Source organism: Nicotiana tomentosiformis, chromosome 2 (assembly GCF_000390325.3).
Source record: "Nicotiana tomentosiformis chromosome 2, ASM39032v3, whole genome shotgun sequence".
Lineage (NCBI taxonomy): Eukaryota > Viridiplantae > Streptophyta > Magnoliopsida > Solanales > Solanaceae > Nicotiana > Nicotiana tomentosiformis.
In genome coordinates this window covers 189,660,549-189,678,534 of record NC_090813.1, presented here as the reverse complement: position 1 = coordinate 189,678,534, position 17,986 = coordinate 189,660,549, and the positions used below count along the sequence as shown (strand labels likewise).

Genomic DNA, 17,986 nt, shown 5'->3' with positions numbered 1-17,986 from the left:
ATGTTGTACTTTACTGAGATTTCATGATATGAACGTTATATGCTTTATTGCTCGTCACTACTACTCAGTCTTTATTTATTGTTGTTACTTACTGAATTGGCGTACTCACATTACTCCTTGCATCTTGTGTGCAGATTCAGGTGTAGCTGGACACGGTAGCGGTTATTGAGTGTTCTGGTTGCAAATTTTCTTGGAGATAGCAAGGTAGTTGTTTGGCGATCAAAGCCCCTGCTCTTCTCCCTCTTATCTTCCTCTAATTGTATTTAGCTATTTTCCTGGCTGGGTTAGCCTTGATATTGTTAGATAGATTGTAGTAGATGCTCATGACTAGTGACACCCCGATGTCGGGCTTTTCTTTTCCACACTTCTATTTTTCTTTGATTTGAACTCTTTAAATGGAGGTTTTATGTTAAAAAAAAATTGAAATTATCTTTGAAATGAAAATATAGGTTTGTTTTGGAAATGAGTCGGCTTGCCTAGTTCCACGATAGGCGCCACCACGACAGAGGTTAGTTTGGGTCGTGACAACAATACAATATAAAATGATGGATAACAACCATCCAAACAATTGCTGTTGCTCAGGCCAGGGGAGGCACTCAGACTCCCATCACTCGCACACCCGAGCAGGCTATTCAGGGACTTCAGACACCGGAGGCACCACCAGCCCAACCGATTACTGTTGCTCAGGAATATGTGGTTCCTGTTATGCCTGAGGATGATCAGCGTAGGTTGGAGAGGTTTGGGAGACTTCAGCCACCACCTTTTAGTGGCACAGAGAGAGAGTATGCTCAGGACTTTTTGGACATGTGTCAGAGGATACTCCGTACTGCTGGTATTTTGGAGACTTGTGGGGTCTCATTCACTACCTTTCAGTTTTCTGGGGCTGCACTCAGATGGTGGGAGACTTACAAGAGGCGTAGACCTGTTGGCACAGGACCCCTTACTTGGCAGCAGTTCTCCGTGGTCTTTTTGGAGAAGTTCGTGCCTCGATCCCGCAGAGAGGAGCTACGCAGACAGTTTGAGTGACTTTGCTAGGGCGATATGTCTGTGACACAGTATGAGATGCGATTCTCTGAGTTGGCCCGTCATGCTATATGGTTGGTTTCCATAGACAGAGAGAGGATCATGAGGTTTATTGATGGCCTCACTTATCAGCTACAATTGTTCATGACCAGGGAGTGGGTTTCGGGTGCTACCTTTGATGAGGTTGTCGACATTGCATGACAGATTGAGATGGTTCACGGTCAAGAGAGGGTTGAGCGGGAGGCCAAGAGGCCTCGTGGTCAGGGTGGATTCAACGGTGCTCCTTTTGGGGGTCAGTTGTAGCACGGTAGAGGTCGTCATTTTAGACAGGCTCAGTCAGCTCGGCCATTTCATTGGGGTGCATCATCTGGCCATGGTTCTCACAGTTCTCATAAGGGCCACTCATCACTTAGTGCTCTTCCAGTTTAGAGTTCGTCCCCTGCTCCACCTGTTTTGGGTTTTTCCATGCCAGGTTCTTCTACCAGTCATCCTGGTGCTAGGGGTTCCCTTCAGTTTCCGCCGCCAGCACCAGGGAGTTATTTTGAGTGTGAGGAGCTTGGCCATATGTGGAGGCAGTGTCCTCGTCGTCATGGAGGTCTATCTCAGAATAAGAGTCAGCCTCCAACTACAGTACCAGTTACCTTACCACCCGCCTAGTCAGCTCGGGGTGGAGGTCAGTCAGTTAGGGGTCATCCTAGAGGGGGAGGCAGATCAGGGGCTGGTCAGGCCCGTTTCTATGCTCTCCCTGCCAGACCAGACGCTATTACTTCAAATGCTGTGATTACAGGTATTGTCTCAGTTTGTCACCGAGATGCCTCAGTATTATTTGACCTTGGTTCCACGTATTCATATGTTTCCTCGTATTTTGCCCATTTTCTGTATATGCCCCGTGAGTCCTTAGTTTCATCTGTACATGTATCTACTCTTGTGGGCGATACTATAATTGTGGACCGCGTATATCGGTCATGTGTGGTGACTATTGGGGGTCTAGAGACCCAAGTGGACCTTTTGCTGCTCAGTATGGTCGACTTTGATGTGATATTGGGTATGGATTGGTTATCTCCATGTCATGCTGTTCTAGATTGTCACGCTAAGACGGTGACGTTGGCTATGCCGGGAATTCCGAGGGTTGAGTGGAGTGGTTCTGTAGATTATGTACCAAGTAGGGTGATTTCATATTTGAAGGCTCAGGGCATTGTTGAGAAGGGTTGCCTATCTTATTTGGCTTTTGTGAGGGATATTAGTGTAGAGACTCCTGTCATTGATTCTGTTGCGGTGGTACATGATTTTCCGGGTGTGTTTCCTGGAGACCTGCCGGGCATGATGCGTGACAGGGATATTGACTTTGGTATTGATTTAGTGCCGGGCACTCAGCCCATTTCTATTCCACCGTATCGTATGGCACCGGCAGAGTTGAAGGAATTGAAAGAATAGCTTCAGGAGCTCCTTGATAAGGGGTTATTTCGGCCTAGTTTGTCACCTTAGGGTGTACCGGTTCTATTTGTGAAGAAGAAGGTTGGTTCCATGAAAATGTGTATTGATTACAGGCAGTTGAACAAGGTCACAATCAAGAACAAGTATCCTTTGCCTCGTATTGATGATTTATTCGACCAGCTTCAGGGAGCGATGGTGTTCTCCAAGATTGATTTGAGGTCCGGTTATCACCAGCTGAAGATTTGGGATTCGGATATTCTTAAAACAGCTTTCAGGACCCGATATGGCCATTATGAGTTCTTGGTGATGTCTTTTGGGCTGACCAATGCCCCAGCAACGTTCATGCATTTATTGAACAATGTATTCCAGCCCTATTTGGACTCATTCATTGTTGTATTCATTGACGACATCCTGTGTACTCTCGTAGCCAGGAGGAGCACGCTCAGCATTTGAGGGTTGTATTACAGAGATTGAAGGAGGAGAAGCTTTATGCAAAGTTCTCCAAATATGAGTTTTGGCTTAGTTCAGTAGCATTCTTAGGGCATGTGGTGTCCAACGAGGGTATTCAGGTGGATCCGAAGAAGATAGAGATGGTGCAGAGTTGGCCTAGACCGTCCTCAGCCACAAAGATTAGGAGCTTTCTTGGTTTGGCGGGTTACTACCGTCGCTTTGTGGAGGGATTTTCATCTATTGCATCGCCCTTGACCAAATTGACCCAAAAGGGTGCTCCATTCAGGTGGTCGGATGAGTGTGAGGAGAGCTTTCGGAAGCTCAAGACTGCTTTGACCACAGCTCCAGTGTTAGTTCTGCCATCAGCTTCAGGTTCTTACACCGTGTATTACGATGCCTCAAGGATAAGCATTGGTTGTGTTTTGATGTAGGAGGGTAGGGTGATCGCCTATGCCTCATGCCAGTTGAAGACCGATGAGAAGAACCATCCTGTCCATGATCTTGAGTTAGCAGCTATTGTTCACGCCTTGAAGATTTGGCATCATTATTTGTATGGGGTTCATTATGAGATCTATACTGATCACCGGAGTCTGCAGTATCTGTTAAAGCAGAAGGATCTTAATTTGCGTCAGCAGAGATGGTTGGAGCTTCTTAAGGACTATGATATCACTATTTTATACCATCCGGGGTTGGCCAATGTGGTGGCCGATGCTTTGAGTCGCCGAGCAGAGAGTTTGGGGAGTTTAGCATATCTTCCAGTAGCAGAGAGACCTTTGGCATTGGATGTTCAGGGCTTAGCAGGCCAGCTTGTCAGATTGGATATTTCGGAGCCTAGTCGGGTATTGGCTTGTGTGGTCTCCAGGTCTTCTCTTTATGACCGTATCAGGGAGTGTCAATATGATGACCCTCACTTGCTCGTTCTTCAAGATAGGGTTTGGAGAGGTGATGCTAGGGATGTGACTATTGGTGATGACGGCGTGCTGAGAATGCAGTGTCGGATATGTGTGCCTAATGTAGATGGGCTTCGAGAGTTGATTCTTGAGGAGGCCCACAGCTCGCGGTATTCCATCCATCCGGGTGCTGCGAAGATGTACCAGGATTTGAGGTAGCACTATTGGTGGAGGCGGATGAAGAAGGATATAGTTGGGTTTGTGGCTCGGTGTCTAAACTGTCAGCAGGTTAAGTACGAGTATCAGAGACCGGGTGGCTTGCTTCAGAGATTAGAGATCCCAGAGTAGAAGTGGGAGCAGATCACTATGGACTTTGTAGTTGGGCTTCCACGGACTTCGAGGAAGTTCAACGCTATTTGGGCTATTGTGGATCGGCTGACCAAGTCCACGCACTTCATTCCAGTTGGTACTACTTACTCTTCAGAGCGGTTGGCTGAGATTTACATCTGAGAGATCGTTCGTCTGCATGGTGTCCTAGTTTCTATCATTTCAGATAGGGGTACTCAGTTCACATCGTAGTTTTGGAGGGCTGTGCAGCGAGAGTTGGGTACTCAGGTTGAGTTAAGCACATCTTTTCACCCTCAGACGGACGGGCAGTCCGAGCGCACTATTCAGATATTGGAGGACATGTTGCGTGCTTGTGTCATTGACTTTGGGGGCTCATGGGACTAGTTTATGCCACTCGCAGAGTTTGCATATAACAACAGTTATCAATCGAGTATTCAGATGGCTCCGTACGAGGATTTATGTGGGAGGAGGTGTAGATCTCTGGTTGGATGGTTTGAGCCGGGTGACGCTAGGCTCTTAGGTACAGACTTGGTCCAGGACGCATTAGATAAGGCGAAATTGATTCAGGAGCGGTTTCGCACGGCGCAGTCTAGGCAGAAGAGCTACGAGGATAGGAAGGTCCGTGATGTGTCTTTTATGGTTGGGGAGAAGTTGTTGCTGAATGTATCACCCATGAAGGGTGTTATAAGGTTTAGGAATAGGGGCAAGTTGAGCCCCCGGTTCATTGGGCCTTTTGAGGTGCTTCAAAGGATAGGAGAGGTGGCTTATAAGCTTGCCTTGCCACCAAGCTTGTCGAGTGTGCATCCAGTGTTTCATGTTTCCATGCTCCGGAAGTATATTAGAGATCCGTCCCATGTTAGGGATTTCAGCACGATTTAGTTGGAGGGTGATATGACTTATGATGTGGAGCCGGTGGCTATTTTGGATCGGCAGGTTCGAAGGTTGAGGTTAAAGGATATAGCTTCAGTGAAGGTGCAATGGAGAGGTCAGCCTATGGAGGAGGCCACCTGGGAGACCGAGCGGGAGATGCGGAGCAGATATCCATGCCTATTCGAGACTCTAGGTATGTTTCTAGACCCGTTCGAGGACGAACGAATGTTTAAGAGGGGGAGGATGTAACGATCCGGTCGGTTGTTTCGAGAGTTATAGCCCCATTTTCCCTATTTCTACTTCTTTTTGTGTTATTCAGCTATATTATGTTATATCGAGTTAGTTGGTTCGGGTCCGGGAAGAACTCGGAGTGAAATGAGACACTTAGTCTCATAATTGAAAAATTGAGTTAGAAAAGTGGACCGGATATGGACCTATGTGTAAACGATTTTGGATTCGAATTCTGATAATTCCAATAGATCTGTATGGTGATTTTGGGCTTAGGAGTGTGTCCGGAATATTATTTGGAGGTCCGTAGAGGAATTAGGCTTGAAATGCCGAAAGTTTAACTTTTGAGAAGTTTGACTGGGGGGTTGACTTATTGATATCGGGGTCGGAATCCGATTCTGAAAATTGAAATACCTCTGTTATGTCATTTATGACTTGTGTATAAAATTTGAGGTCAATCGGACTTGATTTGATAGGTTCCAGAGTCGTTTGTAGAAATTAGAAATTTCAAAGTTCATTAGGCTTGAATTGGGGTGTAATTCATGGTTTTAGCGTTGTTTGAGGTGATTTGAGGGTTCAACTAAGTCCGTATGATATTTTAGGTTGTTGGTATATTTGGTTGAGGTACCGAGGGGCTCGGGTGAGTTTCGGATGGTTAACGGGTTGGATTTTGGACTTGGAACTCTGCTGGAATTGTCCTAATACACTATCTGGTTTCCATCATTGCGTTCGCGAGTGGAGCCTCGCGTTCGCGAAGAGGAACTGAGAGGCTAGCAATATTTGCTCTTCGTATTCGCGAAGAGAAGCACGCGTTCGCGAAGGTTGGACCGGGTGTGCATCGCGAACGCGAGAGGTGTTACGCGTTCGCGAAGAAGAGAGGAAGCAGCAGAAGACCCCAGGCAATTGGTCTACGTGTTCGCGTCGGGGGGGGGGTGTCGCATTCGCGTAGTGAGAGGGAACTTAGCATCGCGTTCGCGATGGGTTGAACGCGTTCGCGTAGAAGGCATTGAAGCAGAGGAATTTTGTGCTTCGCGAACACGAGGGTGATGTCGCGTTCGCGAAAGAGGAAACGGGAGTTATTTTGTTCTTCATGAACGCGAGGCACTGACCACGTTCGCGAAGAATAAAAGTCTGGGCAGTGAGTTTAAGTTCTGAAAATGGGACTTTGTCCCATTTTCAGTTTTTGGCGATTTGGAGCTCGGAAGTGAGGCGATTTTGGGTGATTTTCAGAGGAAACAACGGGGTAATTGTTCTTAACTCAATATTGGTTAAATTACCAGAATCCATGGTTGTTTTTATCATTTAATTGGTGAATTGACATGGAAAAATTTGAAAACCCTCTAGGTTTAAATTGAAGATTTGAGGGTCGAGTTGGGGTCGGATTTTGGTAAAATTGGTATGGTTAGACTCGTGGTTGAATGGGCCTCTGGATTTTGTAACCTTTGTCGAGTTCAGAGACGTGGGCCCCACGGGCAATTTTTGAGCTAATTTTTGGATATTTATGGAAAATCATTATTATCTTGTGAAATTAATTCCAATAAATTTTATTGACTGAAATGAATTATTTATGACCAGATTCGAGGCGTTTGGAGACTAATTCATGAGGAAAGGACATTGCAGAATAAGAATTCGCAGTTTGAGATAAGTAACAATTGTAAATCTGGTCTTGAGGGTATGGAACCCCGGCTTTCGTATCATTCTACTATTTTGAAGTGACGCACATGCTAGGTGACAGGCGTGTGGGCATGCACTGTTTGGGAATTGTGACTTGGTCCGTCCCGTAGCAACTGTAAAGTTGCATAGTTTGTTGAAACCATTTGATACTTATATGTTTTAGAAATAATTTCTGTAAATTGGGCTGAATGCCATGTTTGGGCCTTGCGCCAATGCTATTTGGACCCTTAGGGGTTGTTTCTTACCATCCTCTCACTATTTTCGATTGAAAATCTATACTCAGTCATGTTTATACTTGTTTACCGCATAACTCAGTTTTATGACTCTATTTTGATGCATATAAATGTTGTTTTTGGCCGAATGCCCTGTTTTACTGAAATGCCCGAGTGGCTTAAGAGGTTTATGGCTGGGTGAGGCTGATGGCCTGATTTGTGAGGATGAGTGTGGATCGGGGCTGCCCGCCTGCAGCATACTTTATTATTATAGCACGTGAGTTGTCCGTGCAGATTATAGTGCTTGGGCTGAAGGAGCCCCTCCGGAGTCTGTACACACCCCAGTGAGCGCAGGTATCTACTGAGTGCGAGTGTCGAGTGCTGAGTGCTGAGTGGCTGGGAGGCATGAGTGATTGTGAGGTATGCCCGAGTGGCAAGAGTGATTGTGAGGTATGCCCGAGTGGCACGAGTGACTGTGAGGTTTGCTCAAGAGGCTATATATGAGTGATATTTTGCCCGAGGGGTTATTTATGATTTCATCATTTTTTCTCACCTTTGCATTGAGCCTTTGTTTGAAAAACTGTTGGAAAAATTATCTTTAAATGATTCTTACTGGAACTGGGTTTAAACGAGATGATTCGATTCAAACATTGATTTTTAAAGCATGTTGTACTTTACTGAGATTTCATGATATGAATGTTATATGCTTTATTGCTCGTCACTACTGCTCAGTCTTTATTTATTGTTGTTACATACGGAGTTGGCGTACTCACGGTAGCGGTTATTGAGTGTTCTGGTTGCAGATTTTCTTGGAGATAGCAAGGTAGCTGTTTGGCGATCGCAGCCCCTGCTCTTTTCCCTCTTATCTTTCTCTAGTTATATTTAGCTATTTTCCAGGCTGAGTTAGCCTTGATATTGTTAGACAGATTGTAGTAGATGTTCATGACTAGTGACACCCCGATATCGGGCTTTTCTTTTCCGCACTTCTATTTTTCTTTGATTTGAATTCTTTAAATGGAGGTTTTATGTTAAAAAAAACCTTGAAATTATCTTTGAAATGAAAATATAGGTTTGTTTTGGAAATGAGTCGGCTTGCCTAGTTCCACGATAGGCGCCATCACGACAGAAGTTAGTTTGGGTCGTGACAATAATACAATATAAAATAATGGATAACAACCATCCAAACAAGCTGTAAGTGTACTCATTACAAATTTGAACAATTTAAAAGATGTTAACATATAACTACACTAAGATTACTCCTAATTTGAATTAATTCCCTTAACTTATACAATTAATACAACGACAACGATTCACAGATCCATCTTTTCATAAGTCAATCATTCCCTTGCCAGTAATTGATCAGACATCCTGTACAAAAATTTCACATAAGAAAGAATTATAACAATATCATATAGGGGACAAAAAAGTAAAAGTGCCTTGTATATTTTTTTCAAATCTATTATTTCTAGTCTTTTGATTGTAATCTGGGAAGAATTATTACAATGATACTTCGATAGTTTAAGGAATTCAAAGCTCTAACAGCTTTACGAGGAACCAGACAAACTATTGCAACTTATTTCTATGTAACCTATCATCATGCTGCATCTAGTGCAGAAACTGAGTAACATTAATTAGAAGAAATTATCCAAAACAACAAAGATCTCATAAAACTTCTATTAAACAAGATAAATGATCACCTTTGCAAATCTGAATCTCTCTTTTCCAGAACTGATACTATAGCAAAAAAGTTAACCTATTCAACTATCACATGGAAGACATCTCCATTTCTTTCAAAAGTCCTTTTTTTTAAAACTGAAACATAAGGAAGAAAAAGTGTTAGAATCCCAAAAGGATGGTAACTTGTCTTATTCTTTTCTGCAACTCATTTAAAAGCAAAAATTAAATAAGTAAGGCAAGGCATGGCTACAATACCACTTATTAGTGTTTGGAATGTTATCATCCATCTTGCGGTGACATATAACATATCAGGAAGGGATAAAACAGAGCAATACCTTTACAATATCATAACTATAGTCGACAAAGATCCTTAATAATTTAACAACTCTAGTCCATAGAGTGTCTCAAGAAAAATAAGCTAATTTATTAAGAGTTTATTTTTATAGTATAACTATTATAGTACTCGGAAAGGCCTCGTGGAAATGGATAAGCTAATTTCCTTTCTTCTAACAGATAAGGAGACAAGTAAAATCTAACATCATTAATTTTAAATGATAAAAAAAAATCTGATCAAGAATTTTTCATACACTCTGAGGTTACAATAATTCTGTAACAATAGTTACTAGTATAATACACATGGAATCTCACGAATGGATAAGCTAATTTGCTTTCTTCAACCAAGGAGGAGCTAATCAAATGTAAAATTATTAACTACAATGAGTAAAACAAGATGTGATAAAGAATTTTTATACATTCTGATGTTACCAAAATTCTTACACAATATGTATAACTCACAATATCTACACCAATTTTAACAGCACTATAGGGGCATACAATAATAAAAAAATATACCAATTCTCTTTAATAACAACAAACTGAACCTTTCAAATTTTTATAAATTTGATGTCAAAAATTCAAGGCTAAATGGTGTCTCAAATTGTCACTCCAGGTCTATATACAAGGTTGGTGAGAAAAGTTGGTCTAACTGAAATGTAACAATAAATTTAACAAACCCAAACAATTAAACTCAACTGACTTTATGGAACTATTCAACGTCTGCTAATTTCTTAGTAACACCAAAAGCAACTAAAGAGAAAAGAGGAAAATTTGATTAACTATTAGCTTACTTTCAGAAGGAGTGAAAATTGAAATAGACCTAAAGAACAATAGATTGAACAATGCCAATCTGTAACGAAACAACCACAACTATATATATCAAAACATATGCATCTAAACCATAGAACACACACCGTGTAATTCCCAACGGCGGAGCCTATCATTCTAAACATCAAATATTAAACAACAGCAGATATTAGAAAGAAATGGAATGAAAAGAAAAACATATAAAAAAAAAATCACTAAACGAATTATTTAGAAATATTCGGATAAGATTGATAGTTGGTGAAGAAAAATATATAGGAGTAACAAAAACAACAAAAGTTGGTAAAACCAGAATTACCATGGTTGCAGAAAAAGATATATATGAAACCAGAATCACCATGGTGGCAGAAAAAAATATAGATATAAAAATTAATATGGAGATAGAGAGAGATGATTTAGGATTATCTCAAGACGGTGGCTGGCGATGGTAGAAGAGAAGGAAAAGTGCGGCAACGGTTAGGAACGAATTGACGGTGTGGCGAGCAGAATGAGGGTAAAGGTAATTTTAGAGAGTAAATAGGAATTGCGTAGACTGAATTATTAGTAATCTTTTAGGGCATCTCCAACCCTCCCCCATTTCTCCAAAATGCAATTCTTTTTTGCCAAAATGTGGCTCCAATGCTCCCCCATTTTTGCCCCCAAAATGGGGATGAATAGTGTTACTCCAAATTTGGAGTGACATCTCCTCCATTACTATTCATCCTTACATTATTATTATTTTTATTATTTAACTCTTTTAATTTATGTCTTTATATACACCTAATTATGTTTATGTAATATTTTTATAATATTAATTTTACATCTTAACTTTGGCGTATAGTTTTGATAAAATAATTTTCGTGCATTTATTATTTTTATGTAAAATTTTAAGTTAATTTTATTATAAGTTATAATTTTACAAACAATATATATAATCATAACAAAAAATGAATGGTGCAAATATAAAATATTAGATGTAGCTAAAATTGAAAGGTGCGAATATAAAATATTAGATGTTGCTAAAATTGAAAAGTAAAAATTTAAAATACATTTCTTTCAAAAGTCCTTTTTTTAAAACTGAAACATAAGGAAGAAAAAGTGTTAGAATCCCAAAAGGATGGCAACTTATCTTATTCTTTTCTGCAACTCATTTAAAAGCAAAAATTAAATAAGGCAAGGGATGACCACAATACCACTTATTAGTGTTTGGAATGTTATCATCCATCTTGCGGTGACATATAACATATCAGGAAGGGATAAAACAGAGCAATACCTTTACAATATCATAACTATAGTCGATAAAGATCCTTAATAATTTAACAACTCTAGTCCATAGAGTGTCTCAAGAAAAATAAGCTAATTTGTTAAGAGTTTATTTTTACAGTATAACTATTGTAGTACTCGGAAAGGCCTTGTGGAAATGGATAAGCTAATTTCATTTCTTCTAACAGATGAGGAGACAAGTAAAATCTAACATCATTGATTTCAAATGGTAAAAAGAATATCTGATCAAGAATTTTTCATACACTCCAAGGTTACAATAATTCTGTAATAATAGTTACTAGTATAATACATAAGGAATCTCACGAATGGATAAGCTAATTTGCTTTCTTCAACCAAGGAGGATCTAATCAAATATAAAATCATTAACTACAATGAGTAAAACAAGATGTGATAAAGAATTTTTATACATTCTGATGTTACCAAAATTCTTACACAATATGTATAACTCACAACATCTACACCAATTTTAACAGCATTATAGGGGCATACAATTATAAAAAAATATACCAATTCTCTTTAAAAACAACAAACTGAACCTTTCAAATTTTTATAAATTTGATGTCAAAAATTCATGGAAAAATGGTGTCTCAAAATATCACTCAAGGTCTATAGATAAGGTTGGTGAGAAAAGTTGGTCTAACTGAAATGTAACAATAAATTTAACAAACCCAAACAATTAAACTCAACTGACTTTATGGAACTATTCAACGTCTGCTAATTTTTTAATAACACTAAAAGCAACTAAAGAGAAAAGAGAAAAATTTGATTAACTATTAGCTTACTTTCAGAAGGAGTGAAAATTGAAATAGACCTCACGAACAATAGATTGAACAATGCTAATCTGTAACGAAACAACCACAACAATATATATCAAAACACATGCATCTAAACCATAGAACACACACCGTGTAATTTCCAACGGCGGAGCCTATCATTCTAAACATCAAATATTCAACAACAGTAGATATTAGAAAGAAACGGAATGAAAAGAAAAACATAAAAAAAATAAATCACTAAACGAATTATTTTGAAATATTCGGATAAGATTGATAGTTGGTGAAGAAAAATATATAGGAGTAACAAAAACAACAAAAGTTGGTGAAACCAGAATTACCATGGTTATAGAAAAAGATATAGATATAAAAATTAATATGAATATAGGGAGAGATAATTTAGGATTATCTCAAGACGGTGGCTGGCGATGGTGGAAGAGAAGGGAAAGTGCGGCAACGTGTAATGACCCAATCGGTTATTTTAACTTTTAGAATCCCGTTCCCTAAAATAAAACTTTCTGTAGGTGCTTGTAATAATTTATGACTTGCGGGGATGGTTGGTTCGAGATTTGGAAGTGTTTGAGGTGAAACTGGAACACTTGATTTCTTAAGTTGGCCTTAATGTGCTAAGTTTGACTTCGGTCAACATTTTTAGAAAATGACCCCGGAATAGAATTTTGATGATTCCAACAGCTCCGTATGGTGATTTTGGACTTAGGAGCATGATCGGAATTTTATTTGGAAGTCCGTAGTGAAATTAGGCTTGAAATGGCTAAAATAGGAATTTAAAGTTTGAAATTTTGACCGGGGAGTTTACTTTTTGATACCGGAGTCGGAATCCAGTTTTGAAAATTTTCATAGCTCTGTTATGTAATTTATGACTTGTGTGTAAAATTTGAGGTCAATCGGAGTTGATTTGATAAGTTCCGACATTGAATGTAGTAGTTGAAAACTCTTAGTTTCATTAAACTTGAATTGGGGTATGATTCATGGTTTTAGCATTGTTTGATGTGATTTAGAGGTTCGACTAAGTTCGTATGATATTTTAGGACTTGTTGGTATATTTGGTTGAGGTCCCGAGGGCCTCGGGTGAGTTTCGGATGGTTAACGGATCAAAAGTTGGACTTAAAAAGCTGCTGCAATTTTCTCTTCTGCTGTATATTCTGGGCTGTGATCGAGCCTCAGATCGAGCCCCAGATATCGAGCCTCAGATCGAGCCCCAGATATCAAGCCTCAAATCGAGCCCCAGATATCGAGCCCATGATCGAGGCCTGAGTCGAAGCCAGGGACGAGGCTCAGTATCGAAGCCTCGATCGAAGGCAAGGCTCGAGGGCATGATCGAAGGTAAGGCTCGAGGGCTAGGATCGAGACCCATGCTCGATGCCATGATCGAAGGCTCAAGCTCGATGCAATGATTGAGGCTATGATTGAAGGCCCAACCTCGATACCCTGATCGAGGCCATGACCATGTTTTTGAGATCGAGCTCCTTGATCGAACTCCCTGAGATCGAGCTCCCTAAGACCGAGCTCCTGGAGATCGAGCTCCTTGATCGAACTCCCTAAGACCGAGCTCCTTGATCGAACTCCCTGAGATCGAGCTCCCGAGATCGAGCTCCCCTGATCGAGCTCCTTGATCGAACTGGGCAGAGCTGTAATTTATAAAAACAGAGGACATTCGTCTCATTTGCTTTTTTTGGCGAACTTAAGCTTGAGCAGAGACGACTCTTGGCAGATTTTCAAGGGAAAAATATTGGGATAAGTGATTCTAACTCGGATTTGGTCTACATATACAAGTATATCATTTTTTTCACAATTTAATTAGTGTTTTGAGATTGAAATTTGGAAAAGTTTAAAAATCTCATAGAATTTTTTTTTTTGAGATTTCGATATCGATTCGGAGTCGGATTTGAGTGAAACTGGTATGGTTAGACTCGTAATTGAATGAGTTGTCGGATTTCATAATTTTCGTCGGATTCCGATATGTGGGCCCCGCGGGCGAAATTTTAATTAATTTCGGGATTTTTATCAAATATATAGTATTTCCTTATAGAATTGATTCCTATAATATTTAGTGATTGTATCGAATTATTTTGGCTAGATTCAAGCCAGACGGAGTTGGATAATCGTGAAAAAGGCAAAATTGTGGATTAAACTGGAGCAAGACAAGGTAAGTCTCTTGTCTAATCTTGTGAGAGGAAAATTACCTCATAAGTGATTAAAATTAAATAATTGTTGCTAATTATGGGGGGAGGGGGGGACTACGTACACACGAGGTGACGAGAGTCCGTGCGTAGCTACTATTAATGCTGAAGTCCGGGTAGTTTAGGACTCAAAGCATGCCTTACTTGTGTAAATTGTATTCTTTGATTTATTTATATTAATTGATATCTATATGAATATATTGTGAATTGTTAGATAAAGATATTAAAAGATGGTAATCTCATAGGCTTTATTGTCTGTTTAGATCAATTAATTGTTAAAAGAAATTGTTCTCCTCCCAAATTCATCTCATAATTAATATACTCTCCTTTCGGAGGCACATAAGAAAATGTCCTCCTTTCTTGTGGAGCAGGCCGAACACCTCGGCATGATAGATGCATCTATGGATCACGCCGCACGTCCCTCGGCAGTGTACACGACACTCTGGATCGGGCCGTACGTCCTCGGCAGAAATCGTGCTTAATAATAATAATTACACGATACTTTAATAAATTATTTCAGCTCGTGAAACTAATTAATAAATTGAAAAATCCTTGGAATTTAATAAATTAGTATTCTTGCTTGTTAAGGAATTAATTGTTACTCCTGTAAATGAGATTTAATTGATAAATTAAAAATTATTTGAGTTGAAGGAATTTAATTAATATATTGAGAATTGTTACATTTGAAGGAATTTGATTATTTCCGCTGAGTAAATAAATTATTTGTAAATTCTGTAAATCATGCTGATTTAAATATCTTAGTTTTATTTCAATTACTATTTACCTATAGTGAGTGTCAAAGTCGGCCATTTCGTCTCTACCACTTTGAGATTAGGCTTGATACTTACTGGGTATACGTTGTTTACGTACTCATACTACACTTGCTGCACTTTTTGTGCAGGATCTGAGACAGGTACTAGTGGAGGACCTATCATCACATACCCACGTCATCCCGAGGCATAGTGGTGAGCTGCCTTTCTAAGCCGTTCTGCAGCTACCAGTGTCTCTTTTGATATTTCTATTATGTCTATTTTATTTCAGACAGTATTTGGAGTTTTGTATAATCTACTAGATGCTCATGCACTTGTGACACCGGGTCTTGGAACACACATTAGTAGAAATTGGTATTTTATTATCTTCTTGGAATAAAAGTTTAACCAAATGTATGTTTGACTTATTAGTTGGCTTGCCTAGCTGTAGTGTTGGGCGCCATCACGACCTATAGGCGAAATTGGGTCGTGACAACATGGTATCAGAGCACTAGGTTCATGTAGGTCTCACAAGTTATGAGCAGACCAAATAGAGTCTTGCGGATCGGTACGGAGACGTCTGTACTTATCTTTGAGAGGCTATATGGTGTTAGGAAACTACCTTTCTTCATATTCTATCGTGCAATTGATGTAGTACTAAATATCCTTCTCTTATTCTCTCACAAATGGTGAGAACACGCTCTAATGAGATTCCAGACCAGGGAAGAGCTACTCCCCCAGTTGCTAGAGGCCGAGGGAGGGCTCCAGCCCGTCGTAGAGGGCGAGGACGTCCCAGGACTATTCCGCTTATGCCGCCAGTGGATCAAGCAGAGAATCCCATTATTGAGGAGCAGGGTGAGGTGCCTATGGTAGAACCAGCTCCGGTGGACTTCACATCTGCACCGGGATTTTAGGATGTCTTGGGTCGTATGCTGCGATTCATGGACAATATGACTCAGGCCGATTTATTTCCGGTAGACCCAGCCATATCTCAGGCGGGCGGGGGAGCACAGACCCCTACTGCACAGGCTCATGGATAGGCAGCTGCTGTATATCAGACCCAGGGTGCACTACCCGTGGGTGGAGTCCAGCCAGTGGCAGCAGCTACACATGAGCCCAGGCCAGCTGTAGCCGCCGATCCTCAGAAACTATTGGACAGATGGACTAGACTACATCCTCCTGTCTTCGGGGGTGAGCGACATGAGGATCCACAGGATTTCATTGATCGTTGCAAGGATAGACTGTACAACATGAGGATATTGGAATCCCATGGGGTTGATTTCGCTACTTTTCAGCTAGAGGGTAGAGCCCGTAGATGGTGGCAGTCTTATGCTCTTGGCAGACCAGCAGATTCTCCTCCCATGACTTGGGACAGGTTCACCCGTATCTTCTTGGACAGGTATATTCCACCCTCCCAGAGGGAAGAGTTGCGGTTTCAGTTTGAGCAGCTCCAGCAGGGTCAGATGTCAGTGACCGATTATGAGGCGAGATTTTTTGAATTATCTCGCCATGCACTAATGATACTCCCTACCGAGGCGGAGAGAGTGCAAAGGTTTGTAGCCGGTTTACATACTGGTATTCGGGCTACTATGGCTCGAGAGGTTGGGATGGGTACTTCTTATGAGCAAGTTGTGGAGATAGCCCGGAGGATTGAGGGTGTACGTCAGCGGAGCCGAGAGCAGATTATGAGAGATAAGCGGTTCAGGTACTCTGGAGAGTTCAGAGGTGCTCCGTCCGGGGGCAAAGGTCAGTTCGTGAGGGGACAGTCCAGCAGACCCCCATATCCAGCACCACCACCTCCTCGAGGTGCTCTAGTGCGACCTTATCTCAATGCTATCCTAGAGAGTTCTTACCGCCCACTAGCTATTCAGGGTCCTACCAGTGGGTATTCAGGTCCCCAAGGCCAGACACTTAGTCAGCAGCCCATCACACCGAAGAGTTATTACGAGTGCGGGGATCCCAGTCATATGCGGAGGTTTTGCCCCAGGCTTCGGGGTAGACCAGTACAGCAGGGTCAGCAACCTATGCTTACCGGACCAGTTGCTCCACCAGTAGTCCGACCACCCAGAGGTGGAGGACAGGTGGGTAGGGGCTGTCCTAGAAGTGTAGGTCAGCCAGGCGGAGGCCAGCCAGTTGGCGCTCCAGCTCGATTTTATGCTTTTTTGGTTAGACCAGATGTGGAGGCCTCAGATGCCGTGATTATAGGTATTATTTCTGTTTGTGGAAAAGGTGCCTCAGTATTATTTGATCCAGGATCTACGTAGTCATATGTGTCATCTCTATTTGCTCCATTCTTGGGCGTTTCTCGTGAGTCCTTGAGTACTCCTGTTTATGTGTCCACTCATGTGGATGATTCTGTTGTTGTGAACCGAATCTACCGGTCCTGTATTATTACATTCTGTGGTTATGAAACTAGAGCAGATGTCCTATTGCTTGAGATGACCGATTTTGAAATTATTCTGGGTATGGACTGGTTATCTCCATATCATGCTATTCTAGATTGTCATGCCAATACTGTTACCTTAGCTATTCCAGCATTGCCTAAGCTGGAGTGGAAGGGTTCATCTGTTAGTTCATTTAATCGAGTTATTTCTTTTATAAAGGCTCAACACATGGTTGAGAAGGGTTGTTTGGCTTATCTAGCCTATGTTCGGGATACTACTACAGAGACTCCGGCTATTGATTCAGTGCCTGTAGTTCGGGAGTTCCCCGATGTATTCCCGTCAGATCTTCCAGGTATGCCACCTGCTCGTGATATTGATTTCTGTATTGACTTGGCTTCAGATACCCAGCCTATATCTATCCCACTGTATCGCATGGCTCCGAAAGAATTGAAAGAATTGAAAGAACAGCTTGAAGAGTTACTAGCCAAAGGGTTTGTCAGACCGAGTGTATCGCCTTGGGGTGCACCGGTATTATTTGTGAAAAAGAAGGATGGAACAATGCGGATGTGTATTGATTATCGCCAATTGAACAAAGTCACTATTAAGAACAAGTACCCGTTGCCACGTATTGATGATCTATTTGACCAGT

At 41.1% G+C, this 17,986-nt stretch overlaps 1 long non-coding RNA gene across 1 annotated transcript; it reads right to left on the bottom strand.

The window, feature by feature from the left end:
* Nucleotides 1–8,277: 8,277 nt before the first annotated feature.
* On the bottom strand, nt 8,278–9,007 carry LOC104094406 (uncharacterized). Its single transcript, XR_685887.4, has 2 exons — nt 8,827–9,007; nt 8,278–8,497 (listed from the first exon to the last, which is right to left on the bottom strand). It is a non-coding gene; the product is annotated as an uncharacterized lncRNA (long non-coding RNA).
* Nucleotides 9,008–17,986: the final 8,979 nt, after the last annotated feature.